Below are 19,490 nucleotides of genomic sequence, written 5' to 3'. Positions count from 1 at the left end.
GAGAGGCAGGGTCTTCAAGTCAGTATTGATTTATCCAAGGAATCAGTTTTGATAAGAAGAGACTATTTTATGTGGCTCCCGGTCTTGCCTTCCAGGAGTAAGTGCTTTCCAGAGCAAAGTGATTTGGTTACTTTTCCTTGGTCCAATGTTTTTAGCACAGGAAACAGGAAAGCTGTTAATTAATAGTTCCCCAGGATGGTATTTAGCTTGTAGAGAACTGCTCTAGGGCAACTAAAGTTAAATGGTAAGTAAAAATGCTTTGGAAGGTATAGCTTTCTTTCAGGTAACACACTGTTGCTGTTAAAAGCCCTTCACACTCACATTGTGGGTCAGTCAGGCTGATGCCCTAAATTATGTTAATCGGGTCCTTTCAGTGGCCAAAGAACCTGAGCAGACATAAGCTCAGATGTCAAAGGTTAAGCATCTGGTAGAGAACAATGTCATGCAGGCTGGCCCTGAAGCCAACCTGCTCTCATTTGCAGTTGCCAGTTATTCCCAATGTCCCCAGTGCTTTACCCCCTTGGACAGAAGCATTTTCACTCTGGGCTACATGTCAACAAGTCCCATTCCACAAAAGCAGGCAAACAGCATATTGTGCAGCTCCCCACAGGGGGCCGTGCACTAGAGGGTAGTAACACACAGATAAAAGGAGGGCACCATCCCATGCTGCAAGAAACTGGTGACCTAGTGGGGAATAAACCATTACCATGCAATGTGACACGTTTAACCATGGGGGTTATCAGGCAGGGTGGGCGCCCACCTGAGATTTTTGGTTATAGTTTTTCACGTTTCATTTTCTTTTCATTGTGTGTGTGTGTGTGTATGTGTGAAAAGTCATGGGAGTGGGCAGAGAAGGAAGGGTGGGAAAGCTGTCATGAAGAATTTGGCTGGAATGGACATTTGAAGGCCACACAGAGTTCTCCAGGTAGAGAAAGAGAGAGGCAGCATTACCAGCCAAAGCCCTAGGTTGTGCCAAGTACAGGTGTGTTGGCATGTGGTCCAGGAGTGACCTTGTATGCAATTTCTGTAGGTGCATTTCCTTGCGTGGCTTTCTCTGTGCAGAGCTGGCATGGTCCTGTGAGTAGAGGCTGGTTTGGATGATGCATGAGTGGTGGAGGACTAGAAAGAGCCACAGCCCTGAGTTAGAGAGTGAAGGCGGGTGTTGAGGTGTCTTATTGACTGTGAGGTTTAGAGGGAGCAGCTGGATTTAAGCTGAGGAGGCAGCACACTTCAAAGGGAAAGAGCAGCCTCACATAGTGGGACAGAAATTTTGTTTGCGGTGGCCTCAGGAACTGCCTACCCCTGTCCATGCTCCCCAGAATACTCCCAGAGCTTGGTGGATCTGACTCCTGTGAGGGTTTTGGAAGCATAATTCATCATGGAATCAGAATGATTTCCCTCCAAAATCACCCTGCTTCAGGCTTGCAGAACACCTGCGCCCAGCATGCATAATTTATTTGTCCATATGGGGTATAGGGCTCCAGGGCAAAGTATTCTAATGAGGCTACATGGTGCTACCTGCCTTGGCTTAACTGATTTCAGAGACGCTCAAGCAGAATCAGAGCAAATCTTAGAATGCTGCTTCTCCTGCTGGGGGTCTAAGGAGAGGGAGATGCAGGACCAGGCAGTAGACAAGTATACCCTAGAAAACCCTACTGAGAAGCTGACCTATAGTAGTGTGCTGCTAGGAAACAAGTTCATGTCAGAGAGGAGGAGAGGGAAGGTGGGGTGGGGGAAGTGAGTAGGAGGAGGAAGAGGGAGGTGGGAGAAGGAAAGAGGAGGAGGTTAGGGGAGAAGGAAAAGGAAGGAGGGAGCAGAGGGAGGAGGAGGGAGGAGGTAGAAAGTGTTCTCCTTATTTACGGAAGAGGTTACAAAGGTTGGGAATGTTCAGCAAGCAGAAGATCTATGCCTCCAACCCAAGTGCGCTCCTTTTATTTTTTGCAGGAAAAAGGACGGAGTCCTTTTCCCACTGGTTTCTAATGTCAGTGTGCCTGCCTCTGTGTGCTAACTTCATTCCTCAAAGTGCAAGCTGGTGTCTGAGGAAAGACCACCAATGAGAACATTGGCAGAAAGTCTGATGCCGAAACCCATTCCCCAGTAGAAGCAAAGGCTCCAATGGCCCAGAGATTTCCAATGTGACTTCTCACCGGCATGCTCTCCCTGAAGCATGCCTAAATAAGCCGGTAGTTTTTTGCAAACTCTATTACTGAATTTATGGAACCTTTAAAATCCAAACTTCTTAACATTTGTCCTCTGACTACTTAGCCTAAAATGTATGCATGTTATGGAGATGCTTGGTGAATTTTAGAGACCAGAAAATACTGCCTCAAAAAAGACAGGAAAAAAAAAAGACAGGAAATCTCTTTAAAAGTTAAATCCTAGGAGCAGAGTCTGTGGGGCAGCATTAGATCATCAAGGGGGCTAAGATTTCAGTGACCCTTTTAATTTGAGAGCTCCAAACTCATGATTTTCAAACCATGGACCACAAACCTCACTATCACTTGACATGACTACTGTTAGAAATGCAAATTCTCAGTATCACTCTAGACCTGAACTGAGAGTGTAATTTAGCCAGCCTTCCAAGCAGTCCTGGAGCTTGGTCAGGTGGAGAACCACTGCTCCCAGCCACCTCTGACCCTCTTCATCCTTGCCCACATCATCCCCAGTCTTTGATTTAGGAAATCGGCACCATCATAACCATCAATGTAACCATCATGAGGAGCAGCTGCTGTGTACAGTTGCTGCGTGGTGCCCTGAGACCTCTATTTGAAGTATCGGGTATAATTTCAACAAAAACCCTATGGAACTTCATAGTTTTACAGGTGAGAGAATTGAGCCTTAGGGGAGTTAAGGAGCTCTCAGGGAACACAGGAAAGGCTGAAGCCAAGGTTCAGGGCTGCATATGGATAACCACACTGCAGGTGAAGCTGGAGAGGCTCATCCACCAGAGAGCTCCGTATTGACTGGTTAAAGCGGTCCAGAGGGTCAAGGCCAGCAGTCATCACTCTACTGCATCACCCGGAAGTTTTTAAACTATTTCAAGGCCTAAGTCCTACCCAGGAGCAGTTAATATATAACCTCTATGCTTGAATCCAGGACATCATCATTTTTTCAAGGTTCCTTGGCAATGCTTTTGGGCTGCCAGGGTTGAGCAGCTGCAGTCCAGACTGTCCTTCTTGAGGCAAACTTTTCTGTCTGGCTCCTGGGAAGGCAACAAGGAAGGGCGGACTTGGCTTTAGAGCCTTCTCTTACAGGTGAGGGAAAGTTTTCACTCAGCAATCCCAGGCCAATGGTCACCTGATGGTTCTGACCTTCCCAGATGTGTGCTTCTTCCCCAAAGTAATCTATGGCTCCCAGATACACTGTTCTGGGCCTAGAACCTTCTAGCTGGGATTCTAACTCTCCAGCCTATACCCAGAATCCATTGCATGAACCACCCTGTATTACATCTGAGTACACGGTTGGAGAGAGGGATAGTGATTTCCATCCTCTTGAGGAATTTAGGATTAAGTCACCATTTTGTTATCTCTGGACAATTTATTTTTTTTCTTGCTGGAAATTCACTCTCATCAGAAGTTTTGACACAAAACTGGCCATGCCTCTCCTCAATTGAACCCTTCAAATGCTTACTTTTTTTTAGGTAAAGCCTACATTCTGTACCACTGTTCTCTATTCACTCTCTGGTTCCAGTTCACTCTCCGTCTCTAGCTCATGTTCCCATTTGCTCTGACCAGGCAAGGATTCATCCACAATGGGCTTCTTTCAGGCCCTCACATAGGCCACTGCCTTTTTCACCTCTAGGTCTACATGTCGGCCACGGCTCCCTTCCTTCCATAACTTCTGGCCTCTCTGTACTTCTCTTTCATGTCCCAGCTTAGTTGTCTCTCTTCAGAAAACTGGCCGACAGCTGCTGCCCCGCAGTCTAACCCAGAGACTTTCTGCTCGGTTGGCATAGCACTCCCTACTTCTCTTTCCCTTGCCTCAGCCACACGTGGCAGTTACCCCTTTATCAGTATGAATTCATATCATGCATATGCTCTTAAGCACTAGGATTGCTTTGACTTTGTTTATAGTTGTATTGCCAACACCTTCCATAGTCGCAGAAACATAGGACACTCCCCCAAAATAATTTTGTTTAATGAACAAATAAATCACTTTAGGATTGAGTGCTTAGTGTGAAATTAAACCAAAATATCACTGAAAATGCAGAGACTTCTGGTTTCAGCTGTGACATGTAAAGTTCTCAGAAATCATCACTCCCATTGGTAAAACAAGGAAAAACTGAAAATCAGAGATTCTTCTGGAACCAATCAGAGAGCTGAGGAAGCAGGTAAACATCTCTGTGTAATCTGGAGATTTATTTACATGAACAGGCGCTGCTAGGGTCAAGAACTGATAAGAGTAATTAAATACCTATTTTGAGGAATTGTTAGAGGCTAAGTGTGGACCCACCTGAGAGTGAGAACTCCTGGGGACTGCAGCCTTAAGGGCCTTCATGCTTCTTTGGGTTTTACCTCCAGGAACCCACACATTCTCAGAGTGAGGATCCAGATCAGATCCTCCCTTGACTCTGGTAAAGGGAAGGGGAATATTCACTGTAAAATTCTATGCTCGGAGCCCTCTCCATAGCGAAGATCTACTCTCCAGGAAAAAGGACCTCACAGAACACAGTTCTGAGACACTTTCCAGCTGCAAAGAAAGGGTTCCCTCCCCATTCCAGTCTTCTCCAGCCTTCTAGTGTCACCTAAGGGAGAATAATAGTCAATCAAGGCAGAATTGCAAAGAAATATATAGGGAACATTGCATTCAGTGAAAGGCATAGAGAAAAAAATGGGACAAAAAGTATATATATATACTTTTTTTTACAAAAAGTATATATATATACACACCGGAAAGGGGACAGAAACCATTTGTCGTAGCATCAAGACAAAAACCCACCAAAGACTGGGACTTAACCAGAAGATAATGAAGCCCATTTCTTTTCCCACACCTCACCAATGAACCAACAGAGCCCCAGTATAATAGTAGACAATTACACGGCTGAAAGGGCTGCAGGACACAGCTCTCTGCGTGACAGCACACAGAGAACACAAAAAGGTAAAGGTGAAAGAAAAGAAGGTCCCTAAAGGAATTGAAAGCCCCTGGCACCAACAACTAGCAGACATTAAACACAGCCCAGCTCCTACACAGATTAACATAAATCCTTGCATTCAAAGCAAATTTGCACTCAAGGCAGATTTACATCAATTCCTATTATGCATTACAACATGTGTGGCTTCCAACAATCACAAATTGCAAGGCATGCCAAAATGTAAAAATAAAAGTTCTAAGAGATAAATTAATCATTAGAACCAGACTCAAATATAATGCAGATGTTGGAGTTATCAGACAGGGATGTGAAATAACTATGCTAATATATCAAAAGTTCTAACGGAAAAAGTAGACAACCTGTAAGAATAAATGGCTAAAGTAAGAAGAGAGATGGAAACTCCAAGAAAGAATCAAAAGAAAAAGGTAGAGATAAAAAAGTAACAGAAATGAAGAATGTCTTTGATTGGTGGACTTGACATGGCAAAGGAATGAATAAATGAACTTGAAGATAGTTCAATATAAACTTCCCAAATTGAAATGCAAAGGGGAAAAATGATGAAAGCACATCCAAGCACTGTTAAATCTGCATAGATCAAAGAGACAATGAAGCAGAAGAAATATTTGAAATAATAATGACTAAGAACTTAATAAAATTAATACTAGGCAAGCTCAGAGAATCAAACCAAAGTAAAATTAAAAATAAAAAAAGCAAGCAAATAAGAATCACCGAAACACCAAGGCATATTATATTCAAAATGCAGAAAACCAAAAATAACCAGAAAATCATGAACAAACAAAGCCAGAGGGGAAAAAAATCATCTTACTCACAGAGAAACAAGGAACTAGGATAAAAATTACAGAAGACTGCATTTCATAAATCATGTAAGCAAGAAGAGAATAGAGTGGTAAAATGTTGAAAGAAAAAAAAAAGACAATCTGGAATTCTATAATCAGTGAAATAATTCTGCAAAAGTGAATGAGAAATAGACTTCCTCAGACAACAAAAACTGAAAGAATTAATCACCAACAGAAATATCCTACAAGAAATATTAAAAAAGAGTACTCTAACCAGAAGAAAAATGATGTAAATTAGAAATTTGTATCTACATAAAGAAAAGAAGAGCATTAGAGAAATAATAGATGGTAAATTAAAATATTTTATTTTTTCTTAATTGATATAACTTTTATTTTAAAGCAATAATAGACATAAAGTATTGGGTGATTATAGCATATAATTAAATGAAATTAGTGGCAACATTTTCATAAGGTTGGGTATGGGAATTGGTAATAATCTTTCGTACTCTACAAAATGGCTAACTCTATACTGTTATTTAAAAGTGGCATTTAGATTAGTTAAATGTGTATTGTAAACTCTAGGGAGAACTATAAATATTTTAAGTATAATTGATGCACTAAGTAAGGAGGTAAAAAGAACAAAGAACCAATGCAGTAAACAAAAACCAATTACAAATATGGTAGATATTAATCCAACTATTTCAATAATCAATTTAAATATAAATAGTCTAAATGCAACAAATGAAAGACAGTAAATGTGGGGTGGAAAAGAAAAAGCAACACCTATATTTGACCTAAAAAAATCCACTTTAACTATGAACACTCAAATAGGTAAAGGTAAAAAGAAAGAGAAAGATATTCCATGCTAAAGAAAGTTAGAGTTGCTAAATTAATTTCTCACTAACCATACTGTAGACCAAGGAAGATTACATGAGATAAAGAAAGGCTTTACATTATGACAAATGAGTCAATTCTTCAAGAAAACATAGAAACCCTTAATACATTTGTACCTTACCAAAGAGCATCAAAATACATGAGACAAAAACTGAAAGGAGAAACAAACAAATTCCCTGGTAGAGTTGGAGGTTTCAGGTTGACTCTGTGGAAATTTGATATACCAAGCAGGCAGAAAATCAGTAAGATTAGTTATGACCTGAGCAGCACTACAACTTGGTATAATTGATATTTATAGATACTCCATCCAACCACAACATAATAAACATATGTGGAAAGTTCACCAAGATGGACCACATTCAGAACCATAAAAACAAATTAACTAATTTAAGAGAATAGAAATCATATAAAGTATGTGTTTCAGGCCACATGGGATTAATCTAGAAATAAGTAACCAAAAGATAGCTGAAAATTTTCCAAATATTTGGAAAATAAGCATCATATTTCTAAAAAACTCATAGATCAAGAGAGAAGTCACAAGAAAAATTTACCAATATTTGAACTATATAATAATGAAAATAAACTTATCCAAATGTAGGAGACCTAGATAAAACAGTGTTTTAAGGGAAATATAGAGCATTAAATGTTCACTCATAAAAGAAGAAAAATATAAAATCAATGCTTTGACTTTAGGAAACTAGAGAAAGAAGAGCAAATTAAACCTAAAGCAAACAAAAGAAGCAAATAATGTGAATCAACATTCGAGAATAAACTTGGAATATGTCATTGGTAACAGAGTCCAGCAGGAGTTAGAAACAGGGTAAGATAATGGGTAATCGGAGCTGAAGGGATACAGACTGTGCAACAGGACTAGATACAAAAACTCAAAAATGGACAGCACAATAATACCTAATTGTAAAGTAATCATGTTAAAACACTGAATGAAGCTGCATCCGAGCTATAGGTTTTTGTTTTGTTTTGTTTTGTTTTTACTACTATTACTTTTATTTTTTTCTCTATGTTAACATTCTATATCTTTTTCGGTTGTGTTGCTAATTCTTCTAAACCAAGGCAAATGTACTAAGAAACGATGATCATGCATCTATGTGAGGATGTTAAGAATTACTGATTGCATATGTAGAATGGTATGATTTCTAAATGTTTGGTTAATTTCTTTTTTCCCGTTAATTAATAAAAATATATATATATATAAAAAAGAAGCAAATAATAAAACTATAGCAGAAATCAATGACACTGAAAATGGGAAAAGAACAGAGAAAATCAAAGGGAAAAGAACTGGGTCTTTGAAAGTATCAACAGAATTAATAAAAATCTAGTCAGGTTAACCAAAAATAAAAAAGGGGAAGGCACATAGTACCAATATAAGAAATGAATTACCAAAATATTACTATTGAAACTCATGGGTATTAAAATGAAAGTAAGGGGATATTATGAACACCTCCTGTGCTCAGAAATTTGATAACTTAAATGAAATAGAAAAACACAAAGTTCTCAAGGAATAATAGATAAAGTGAGTCCTATATATTTTTTAATAAATTGAATTAATTATTAAAATCCTTCAAAAAAGAAGGCACCAGCTCCAGATGGTTTCATTGTAAATTCTACCAAACATTTAAGCAAGAAATAATATCAATTCTCCACAATGTCTTCCAGAAAATAGAATCAACAGGGGTGCTAACTTATTCTTTATGATATCATTTACTTGAATACCAAAACTAAATAAATGCCTTAAAAGAAAAGAAAGCCAGAGACAAGTATTTCTCATGAACACAGATACAAATATCCTCAAAAAGTATTAGCAAATCGAATTCAACCATGTATAAAATGAATTTTATGTCATGACAAATTAGATTTTATTTCAGGTGTGTAAGGCTACCTCAATATTTGGAAAATAATAATCCACGCCATCAACTGGAAAAAGAAAAGAAATCATATCATAATATGAAGAGAAGAAGAAAAGTATCAAACCTGTTCATGATAAAAACTCTCATAATTCCAAATTAGGAAGACAGGTGAACTTCAGCTCCAATTACCCATTATCTTACCCTGTTTCTAACTCCTGCTGGACTCTGTTACCAATGACATATTCCAAGTTTATTCTCGAATGTTGATTCACATTATTTGCTTCTTTTGTTTGCTTTAGGTTTAATTTGCTCTTCTTTCTCTAGTTTCCTAAAGTCAAAGCATTGATTTTATATTTTTCTTCTTTTATGAGTGAACATTTAATGCTCTATATTTCCCTTAAAACACTGTTTTATCTAGGTCTCCTACATTTGGATAAGTTTATTTTCATTATTATATAGTTCAAATATTGGTAAATTTTTCTTGTGACTTCTCTCTTGATCTATGAGTTTTTTAGAAATATGATGCTTATTTTCCAAATATTTGGAAAATTTTCAGCTATCTTTTGGTTACTTATTTCTAGATTAATCCCATGTGGCCTGAAACACATACTTTATATGATTTCTATTCTCTTAAATTAGTTAATTTGTTTTACTAAACCTACAGTTAGTATCATACTTAATGCTGAAAGACTAGACACTTTCCTCTAATATTGAAAATGGAACAAGATATCCTCTTTCCATTCAACATCATTCTGGAAGTCCTTAGCTAATGCAATAAGACCATAAAAGGGGGGTCATATAGATTGGAAAGGATGATGAACGTGTCTCCTTATGGATTACATGATCTGCCAAATTATCTACTTAAACATCCTCTGGAACTAACAAGCAAATACAGTGAGTTGGAGGATACAAGATCAATATACAAAAGTCAACTAAGTCCTAGAAAGCAGCAATGAACAATTGGATTTTGAAAAGAAAAAAGAAAAGCAATACCATTTGCAAGGGCACCCAATAAATGAAATATAGGTCTAAAAAAGCATATTTTGAAGAAAATGGCAAAACACTGTAAGAAGTCAAATGAGATCTCAATAAATGGAAAAATGTTCCATGATTCTTTCAAAGAGTACAAGCAAAAATGAGTGAAAGAGTAACTTTACAGAAACCCCAAAGCACAAGCATGTGTGTATTTTTACGAGGTATTACCTTGAACCAGGAGAAAGGATAGTCTTTTCAACAAATGGTACTGAAAAAAAAAACATGTAAACACTGACCCTATTCCTTTCACAAATATTAACTCAAAATGGATCATAGACCTAAATTAACAATGCAAACTATAAAATTCTAAAAGATAACATAGGAAAAAATCTAAGTGACCTTGGATTTGGAGATGACTTCTTAGATACTGTTCCAAAAGTGTAATCCATGAATGAACAAATTGGTAAGTTGGACTCCACTAAAATTAAAAGCATCTGCTCTACAAAAGATATTGTTAAGCATGAAAAGACAAGCCAGACTGGGAGAATTATTTGTACAATATTGCAAAATATAATATAATTATTTGCAAAATATAAGAGACTTAATATCAAATACATACAAAGAATTCCTAAAATTAAACAATGAAAAAATAAAGAAACTAATTATAAAATGGGTTGATTTTAATGAGACACCTCACCAAAGAACATATACAGTTGACAAATATGCATAGGAAAAGATGCTCAACATAATTAGAGAATTGCAACTTAAAACACCAAGGAGATACCACTACACATTTACTGGAATGGCGAAAATCTAATACACTGACAGTACCAAATTGAGAGTTATGTGGAGCAGCAGGGACTCTCATTCATTGCTAGTGGAAACGTAAAATAGCGCAGCCATTTTGGAAGACGGTCTGGTAATTTCCTTGCCATACAAACCAGAAATCATGCTCCTAGATATTTATCAAAATGAGTTGATAAATACCTATATAAGACCCTGAATATTTTTTCATAGTTGCCAAAGATTGGAAGCAACCAAGATATATTTCAATAGGTGAATAAACAGTGGAACATCCATATAATTGAGTATTATTCAGCTATAAAAATATTAGCTATCAAACTACAAAAAAAGACAAGGAGAAATCTTAAGTGCATAATTACTAAATAAAAGAAGCCAGTCTGAGAAAACCATACTATATGGTTCTAAACATATGGTGTTGTAGAAAAAGCAGATCTATAGACAGTAAAAATACCATTGGTTTCTAGGGATTCATGGGTAATGGGTAAGAGTAGGTGGATGCAAGGCATTTTTATGGCAGTGAAACTATTCTGCATGTAACCCTAATAGTGGATACAAGGCATACATTTGCCAAAACCCATAGAACCGTACATCACAAAAAAGAGTGAGTTCTAAGGTAAACTATGGATTTTAGTTACTGATAATATATCAATATTGGTTCATCAATTATAAGCAATACACCATACACAGATGCAACTGGAGAAACTGTGTGTGAGGGTGGGAGGAAGTGATATGTGAGAAGTCTCTGTACTGTCTGCACAATTTTTCAGCAAACATAAAATTCCTCTAAAAATAAGGTATATTTAAAAATACATCTGTAAGCATTTGGTTCCATTCACAAAATATTCTGCTTTTAAAGATGGAGCTAGGTACAAACTAGCAGCAAACATATACAAATGCAGGAATAAAGAGAATTTCCCAATATGGGTCCCCCTCAGCCTCTTTGAAGCATTTCAACCATCATCTCCACCTGTGTTTTTGCATTTCATAAGGGGCAGGTGGAATGGTAATAACTTCTTCTTCCAGTCTGGTGCCACTGAAATATGTGACTTTCATTTTAAATACATTATTTCAGAGCATCTCTGAAATTTGATTAATTCTGATCGTAGGAAAGGCATGATGTACTAATGACATAGGTGTGTGGGAGCTAGATCCCCCTGATGAGATGCTCAGGATCACAGCAGATCCCATGGTATCTGAACATGTTCTGGGTCAGGTCAGCTCCAGCGGGGTTTGAGCAGTTTCCTTACAGAGCAGTGAATGATGAGTGTTACTCTGGTCCTACTGCTTAACCTTGCCAACTCCTCTCACTCCCACTCTGTCAAGGCAGGAATGCAGATGCAGCTCATGCCAAACAGGTGGTGCAAGGGTGTTAAGTGCTCCTCTCAAATTGCAACCAGCCTCTTGTTAACATAGTAAATCTGAGCCCAAAAGTGAAACCCCCAGGAGAGATGTAGAATGCTATAATTTTATCTATTCTATTTTCTGTTTACCCGGTGCCTGAGCTTCAATAATGTAAAGCCACCATCATCACATTTTAAAGAGAAAGTTATGTTCCACTTCCTCTTCTGGAGGCTACTAAATTTGAAAAATATCTTCACCTCTCTCTGAGCTCCTCCCAACGTCATCAGAGAAAGAGAAAGTTGTCCTGTTCTGATGGGGATTTCGAGGTCCTTTTCATTTTATAGTGGGGTCCTACGTGGCAGCAAAGATGTAACTCTACCTGGCTCAGAGGTGCCTCCTGCAAATTAAATCTAATTAGAGGAAGCTTAGGCCAGCCTAGAGATATCCAATGTCTCCCCAGTCCAAATGATCTGGGGTTATTAGCTAGTAACAGGGTCTCTACTCCAAACTGCATCTCAAACTGATTACCTGGTTCCTTCTTTTGACCCTTTTCCTTATGCATGGAAAGCACATGTGATGGACAGCACACTTTCCATCAGCCTGTGAGATTTAATTTCTTAGTGGCTTGAGGATGCTACTTTATCCGCCCTTGAATTCTGGCCCCTGGCTACTGCCTGTATTTAGGCAGAGGAAGGGAGCGCAGTCCTCCTGGCTCTCAGGAACTCACGCCTGAGGCCAGGGGAAATATTGCCCAGAATGTGCCCATGGGTGGGAAGACAGAACTGAGAGATGTCAAAGGCTTTGCCCAGGCCTCCCCCCTCAGTGCGAAATGCAGTTTTTGACCTCTCTGAGTTGCAGGTCTACAATCTACAGAGTGTTTAATTACAGAGTGTCTTCCTCCTCTCAGGAGGAAATAAAAGGCTGAGAGTGGGGAGCATGAGGACTTTCCTCTTTGCATACCCTGTGTCTCTATAAATAATCCATTTAGATTTAACTCAGATGAAGCAGTTTATGGCCATGCAAAGTGAACACATTTGGTTTTGAAGAGCCCCTCCAGGAGTGTCACATCTCCTTGGCTTTGGGTTGCACTCTTCCAGGAATAATGTGAAGGAATGCTGTGTCAACACCAGAAGGCCTCTCCCAGGTGGTGCCTGAAGATTTTAGCTGAGCCATTTCCAGCAGCAGCCATGTTGCGCTGCGAATTTCCTGCCACTCCTGCAATGGGGGCAGGAACTGGAGAAGTGACCCTGATGTTTATTCTATCTCTGAGGCAGGATCTCAGGAATGGACTCTATGTCAGCTGGAAGCATCTCTGTGGGCACGTGCAGGATCCGTGGGACTGTAGCCTCCTCCTCGACCATCGCACCCTTTAGCCCACTGGGGCTACAGCGTCCTAAGAAAGAAGAACTGTAAGACTGTCTGCCTCCTGTTGGGAAGGGTGACGACTCGGTGTCTCCAAAATGGGAGTCTTCAGAGAACAGCAGAGAGTGTAAGGACCACACGGGACGTGGAGGGCGCCGCACCTCGATGGCTATTGCTTCTGGAAAGAGAGGCGTCCAGGCATTCCCACTGCTGCTGCTGAGCCAGGCACAGGTTTGCCACAGGGATTTTCCATTTCCCTTCAAGGGGTCTCCAGTGAATAACCAGCCCCTCTCCCCCTGGAGCTGGGCACTAACTGAAGGGGTCTCTAGGTTCCTAGTTGCCCTTTATCTCCCCCTCCAGACCTTGCTGGAAAATACTTTCCCCTTTTAACACATTTGCAAAAGGCAAAGAGGGTCCTACATAGCCACCAGTTTTACAGGAGGCTGAAATTTCATTTGGCTAAAAGAACATGTGTTCATGCAAAAATGTCCTGTGTGCCCAGCAGAGATGAAGTGAGGATCTAGATCACGGGACACCTTGTAGGTTGGCCTGCCTGGGGCCTGTGTGGGTTTGCCCCTCCAAATCTCCTGGTCAGGCTATGGGGTTGCTGAGAGTCACCCAGAAAGGAAGGCACTGGGCCCCCTCAAAGAGGGGCCTCAAGGTGAGCCAGTAGTGGGAGCTTACAGCCTTTTCTGGTATTTCCTTAGCATTTGCACAAGCCTATGAATATCTATGGCCTTCTAAATTCCCAGGAAAATTCTGCACTTTCCAAAGTCCCCTTTTGGCATCTCATTCCCCAGGCTTTTCCTTTCAAGAGCTTGCACCACTATTTCTGCTTCAGGCAGCTGAGATGTTAAACAGTTGCTACTAATTGTGGAGTTCTGTGATTTTCCTCTCTGGCAGAGTCTTGACACGTGGTAGGGACAAGGTATCGTTGTCAGAACCCCTTTCCAGTCTCTTGATTTTGGTAATTTGATCTCCATCTTTCCTCTCTCTCTCAGCTTCCCCCAGTCTCAAAAGGAGGGAGAAAACTGGCTCAGTAAGTATTTTCCAGATGTTTATGGCATAGACATAATCTTCTGATTCTTAGAATTTCAGGACTCAAAATCCCAGCTCTTGCTGATTAAAGCCTTAGGCTTCAAATGTATTATCTCTGACAGGAGGAGAGTATGTTCCTCCACCTCCAGTGCTGAGATTTTCTCCCATGGAATGCAATTCATCAGACAGAACAAGACACAGCGTGTGTCCACAGGCTCCTGGGTTATTTATATTTGTCATGCCTGAGCAGCAGGAGACACGCCAGGTGTTAGTAATGGAAAAGCCTCTGAGTTCAGTGCAGTCCCTTCAATTTATGTCTCATAGCCACTGTGTTGTGAACTCATCACCCTGCCTGGCTTAAACCTTTCACAGAATTACCCTAGACCTTCCTAAATAGGGGATAGTCTGGCCAGGGAATAGTTTCCCCAACACTAGTTATTTCATTTGAATGTGGCTTTCTCATCATACAATCTTTAAATAATGCCATGTTTTAAAACATGACTACTAGATACTTTAACCCTCTTCTCCTCCCTTTGAATCTGGACACAGTGATGGCCAGACTCATATAATGTTAGGGAGGTAACCCTGAGTCTGCTCCCAGACTCAGGCCTTGAAAAAATGGTAGCTTCCATTTCCCTTTTCTTGGGACATTCACTCTTGAAAGCCACCATGCTACACAACTGCGTATGTGGCCTCACTGTGAGACCTGGGCAGAGAGAAACTGCCAGCCAGGGGAACAAACTCTCTTGGAAGTAGACTTCCTGTCCCAGGTGAGCCATCTCAGATAACACTGCTGTCTACAACAACCCTGCTCAAATTATAGAATCATGGACACAATAAATAACTGCAGTTTTAAGTCACTGAGGTTTGGAGTGGTTTGTGACAAAGTGAGAGATAACCAATACAGGCTTAGACACCAAGAAGTGGGGTAATAAATAACAAAAGTCTAACTGGGGAGGCATTGGCTGTGAGACTGGGTGGTGAATGGAAGCTGGAAAGGCACTGAGGAGACTCTTAATGCATATCCCTCACGGGGGTTGTCAGTGATTGCTTAAAGCAAAATAAAGCAAGAATAAGTGTAGCCCTGAAGAAAAGGGATCCACGTTATGTAGTAGTGAAAAGTCTGGCAACATAGTCGGCTGGGAGAATGTGAAAAAATAGGAAATAAACTTAATGAACTAGATGACTAGCTAGAGAAATTACCACTGGTTTTTTCTCGCTATCTGTGATAAAATAAGGGAAAGTAAAGAAGACTTAAAACTTAAGCTATCAATTTCAAAGGAGCCTGGACTTGTTAGGTTTGAAAATAAAATTATTTCCTATTCTCACCTGCTCTAGAGGACAAACATTTCTCAAATGAGGAGAGGCCTCAGAAAGATCAGTAACCAAAGTTGTGATTATACAGTCTAAGACTTGAAAAGAAATCTAAAAGAGTCTTTCATGATACTTTTCAGAAAAACAAAAGGCCACTAAGGATCTTAAGTGTATTCCTTGTAAATCTTCTCCATTACACGCTAGGTCTTCTAAGAATCTTAAGGGTGTTATCATACTAAAGCCTTGCCGGAACTCAAGGTAGAGACAGGTTTACCTTTTCAGAGATTTGTGGTTGTGGCTTTGTCTAATAAGTGACCCCAGTTAGATTCATTCCATCACGTAATGTTGGCTGGTAGGAGACAAATTTTTCCCAATTCATAAGTCTTCTGATCCAGAGCACCACCCAAGGAGCTGCATATGAGAAGCTCACTGAGGTGTCTCAATCACACTTGGACCTGATTCAAGTCAGATCCTGGACTTTGCACCTGAGCTAATGCTATGATGATAAAATAACTCTGCATTATAGCATTAGCTCAGGTGCAAAGGGATATTTTGCATATAAAGAGACTAGAAATAATTTGAGTCTAGTGGGCAGATTGTGAGGTGTAAAAGCATGACCTTGGGAAGAACTTCTGGGGCGGCCTCTGAAAATCTGTTCTTCTATAAAAGCAAGAGAACACTGGTAAAAATTACCCAAATCAACATTTTCAGAACTTTGGAAATTAATTAAAGGCTTGCAACAATCTGAGGATCATTAGTCCACTAAAAGCAGCAGGATTTCAGTAGGAGCAGTGAGCTTTTTGGATTGTATTGCTTTATTACCATGCTTTCCCCACTCCAACCCCATAGTAACTTTGAGAACAGACTCACAATGACAATGGCTGAAAAACATCAATCTGGCTCAGTCAGAAAAGAGGGTAGAATGGGTTTGGAACTTTCTACCCAGATAATTTTCAATACATGACCCATCTGGCAGGCCTCTGAAAAACTCCAGTTGAAGAGTTTGTCTTTATTTAAACTGATTCAAAGGTCCCTCTGTGAAAACATCCCTTTTCCCCGGGTGTTTGTTGAAACAATTAGTAGCAATTGTTTAACATCTCAGCTGCCTGAAGCAGAAATAGCGGTGCAAGCTCTTGAAAGGAAAAGGCTGGGGAATGAGATGCCAAAAGGGGACTTTGGAAAGTTCAGAATTTTCCTGGGAATCTAGAAGGCCACAGATATGCATAGATTTGTGCAAATGCTAAGGAAATACCAGAAAGGCTGTAAGCTCTCACTGCTGGCTCACCTTGAGGTTCTATGCACATAAGAAATGAAGGCTAAAAGAAACATGTGAATTATCTCTTAAGAGACTGAAGGTGTGCCCCAGAGCACATGCAAAGTATTTTTCTGTACAATAAAAATAAATGAATGCATGCAGAGCTCTTCAGCAAAGAGTAGTAGACTTATTGGTGCAAGGTGTTTAAAGAAATCATATCCATATATAACCTGACTACTGAGCCAATCAAGCACACACTACAGTGACTGCATACTTCAAAAAACAGAGACTACAGAATTTGTTTGGGAAAGTTGCAAAATGAAACAATATTAACAACAAATATACAACAGAATATAAAAGAAATCCTCAATGGTGAAGCTAATTCCAGCCTTGCCATGTCATATTGTTTAAAATGTTTTAAAAAATACTTTAAAATATGAAAGGAAACAGGAGAATATGCCCAATACACAGAAATGAAGCAGTCAATAGATGCTGCTCCAAAGGAAGCAAACATTGCATTTACTAAACTAATATTTAACATAAGCTATTTAAATATATTCAAATAAGTTAAAGGCACTATGTCCAAAGAATTAAAGAAATGTATAAGACTGAGATCTCACCAACTAGAAAATATCAATAAAGAGATTTTTTAAAAAAAAGAAAATTCAAATAGAAAGTTTGTAGTTGTAGAGTACAACAATTAAAATAAAGAGTATCAATCAAGATCATATAGCAGAAGATAAAATCAACAAACTTGAAGATAGATTAATTGAAATTATTAGTACATAAAATAGAAAAAATAGAATGAAGAAAAACTGACAGTCTCAGAGACCCGTATGACAAAATAAAGCCAATGTGTGCATTATACGATTTACAAAAAAAAAGATTAAAAAGCAGAAAAATATTTGAAGAAATAATGACTGAAAACTACCCAAATCTGAAATGAAAAACATTAACTTGCACAACCAAGGAGTTCATGAACTCCAAATAGGCTATAGTCAAAGATCCACACTTAGATAAATATAAAAGATGCCATAAATGAATTATTGTTTGTAATACTTTTCTGCTATATAATATAAAAACAGCTGGAAAAAGCAATAATTAGAAATCTGTGTTGAGATTATAATTCATACAGATGTAATTTATATGATAATAGCCAAAGGAGGAGAGTGAGAATGGAACTATATTGAAACAAAGGTTTTGGATACAAATAAAATTAGTTGACATTCACTAGAACAAATTGTTTTAACATAAAATGTTAATTATAGTCTTCGGGGAAATCATGAAGAAAATACTTTTAAAATGTACAACAAAAGGAACAAAAAGGAAATTTAAATTCTATATTAGGAAATATCTATTATTCACAAAAAGGAATCAAATAAAACAATAAAGGAACAAAAACATAAAAAAAGAAACAGCAAAATGATAGATGTAGATTCAACCTTAGCAATATTAAATACATGCAAATTGATTTTATATTCTATTTTAGAGAAGAGATTAGCCCAATGATTAAAAATCCAGTATAATCCAGCTATAGGAGAAATACTTGTAGGAAACACACTTGAGATTCAGAGACACAATAGGTTAGAAGTAACAGGGTGGCAAAAGATATGTCATGCAAACATTAACCTAAAGAGAACTGCAATGGCCACATCATTATCAGAAAAAATAGACAGCAAGACCAAATTGCTATTAGAGAAAATAAAGGAGATTTTGTAATGACAAAGCAGTCAAAATATCAAAAGATACAATTAACTTAAACATATGCAGTCAACAAAAAAGTCCCAAAATACTTTATAGCAAAAACTTACAGAATTTAAGGAAAAAGAAACAATTCAACAATTTGTGATCAGGAGGACTGGCATCACACGGCAAGCATGGCACTGGGGTCTCACTCATTCAGAACACAGTGAGCAAACAGCCACCAAAACGAACTCATCACAATCCCACAGCTAATCAAATGGTGGCACAGCCAGTGTTTGAGCATGTGTGCCCAATGCTACGCCTTTGCTCTGTTCACTTTTCTGTGCTACCTTGAGTAAGTGTCATGAGGAAGTGGAGTGGGAGTTAGTACTGAAGATGTTTGCCCTCACCTTTCATTCATTCCTGGAAGATCCAGCCATGACAACTAGGTAAGAGAAAGAAATAAAAGGCATCAAGATTTGATAAAAGAATTAGAACTATTTATGATTGCAAATGATGTGACAGTGTATTAAGGAATTTCCAAGGAATCTACAAAAATCATAGAACTAATAAACAAGTTCAGTAAGATTGAAGGAAACAAGATCAACACGCAAAAATTAATTGTATTTCTATATATTAGTGTGGTGGTTTGAAGCTGTATGTACCTCATAAAACATGCTCTAAATCAAATCCATTCCTATAGGTATAAATCCATAGTAAGTAGGACCTCTTGATAAAGCTAATTCAATTAAGGTGTGACCCACCTCATTCAGCATGGGTTTTAATTCTATTACCTGAGACCATTATAGATGGAATGAAATTTAGAAAAAGAGAAAGAAAGCCACAGAAGCAAGAACTGAAAACAAAACCTGGAAGAGAAGAGAGAAACCAGTAGACACTGTCAAGTGCCTTACCATGTGGCAAAGGAGTCAAGGGTTGCTGGCGGCTGGTCTTCATGAATAAAGCATCACCTTGATGATGCCTAGATTTGGACATTTTTCTCAGCCTCAAAACCGTAAGCTAAAAAATGCCTGTTGTTTAAAGCCAACCCATTTCATGGTGTCTGCTTTGAG

The 19,490-nt window shown here is 38.8% G+C and overlaps 2 long non-coding RNA genes across 2 annotated transcripts in view; both read right to left on the bottom strand.

The window, feature by feature from the left end:
- LOC143676196 (uncharacterized) overlaps nt 1–4,543 on the bottom strand; it is a 94,837-nt gene extending 90,294 nt beyond the window's left edge. The window contains exon 1 of the long non-coding RNA XR_013171899.1: nt 4,453–4,543. This is a non-coding gene — a long non-coding RNA (uncharacterized LOC143676196). The remainder of the gene's footprint in view (nt 1–4,452) is intronic.
- Nucleotides 1–19,490, bottom strand: part of LOC143676195 (uncharacterized) — a 264,759-nt gene that overhangs the window by 127,063 nt on the left and 118,206 nt on the right. The gene's annotated exons all lie outside the window — the stretch shown is intronic.

This window comes from Tamandua tetradactyla, chromosome 3 (genome assembly GCF_023851605.1).
Source record: "Tamandua tetradactyla isolate mTamTet1 chromosome 3, mTamTet1.pri, whole genome shotgun sequence".
NCBI lineage: Eukaryota > Metazoa > Chordata > Mammalia > Pilosa > Myrmecophagidae > Tamandua > Tamandua tetradactyla.
Note: the sequence above shows the minus strand (reverse complement) of the source record. Positions and strands in the feature narration are given on the sequence as shown.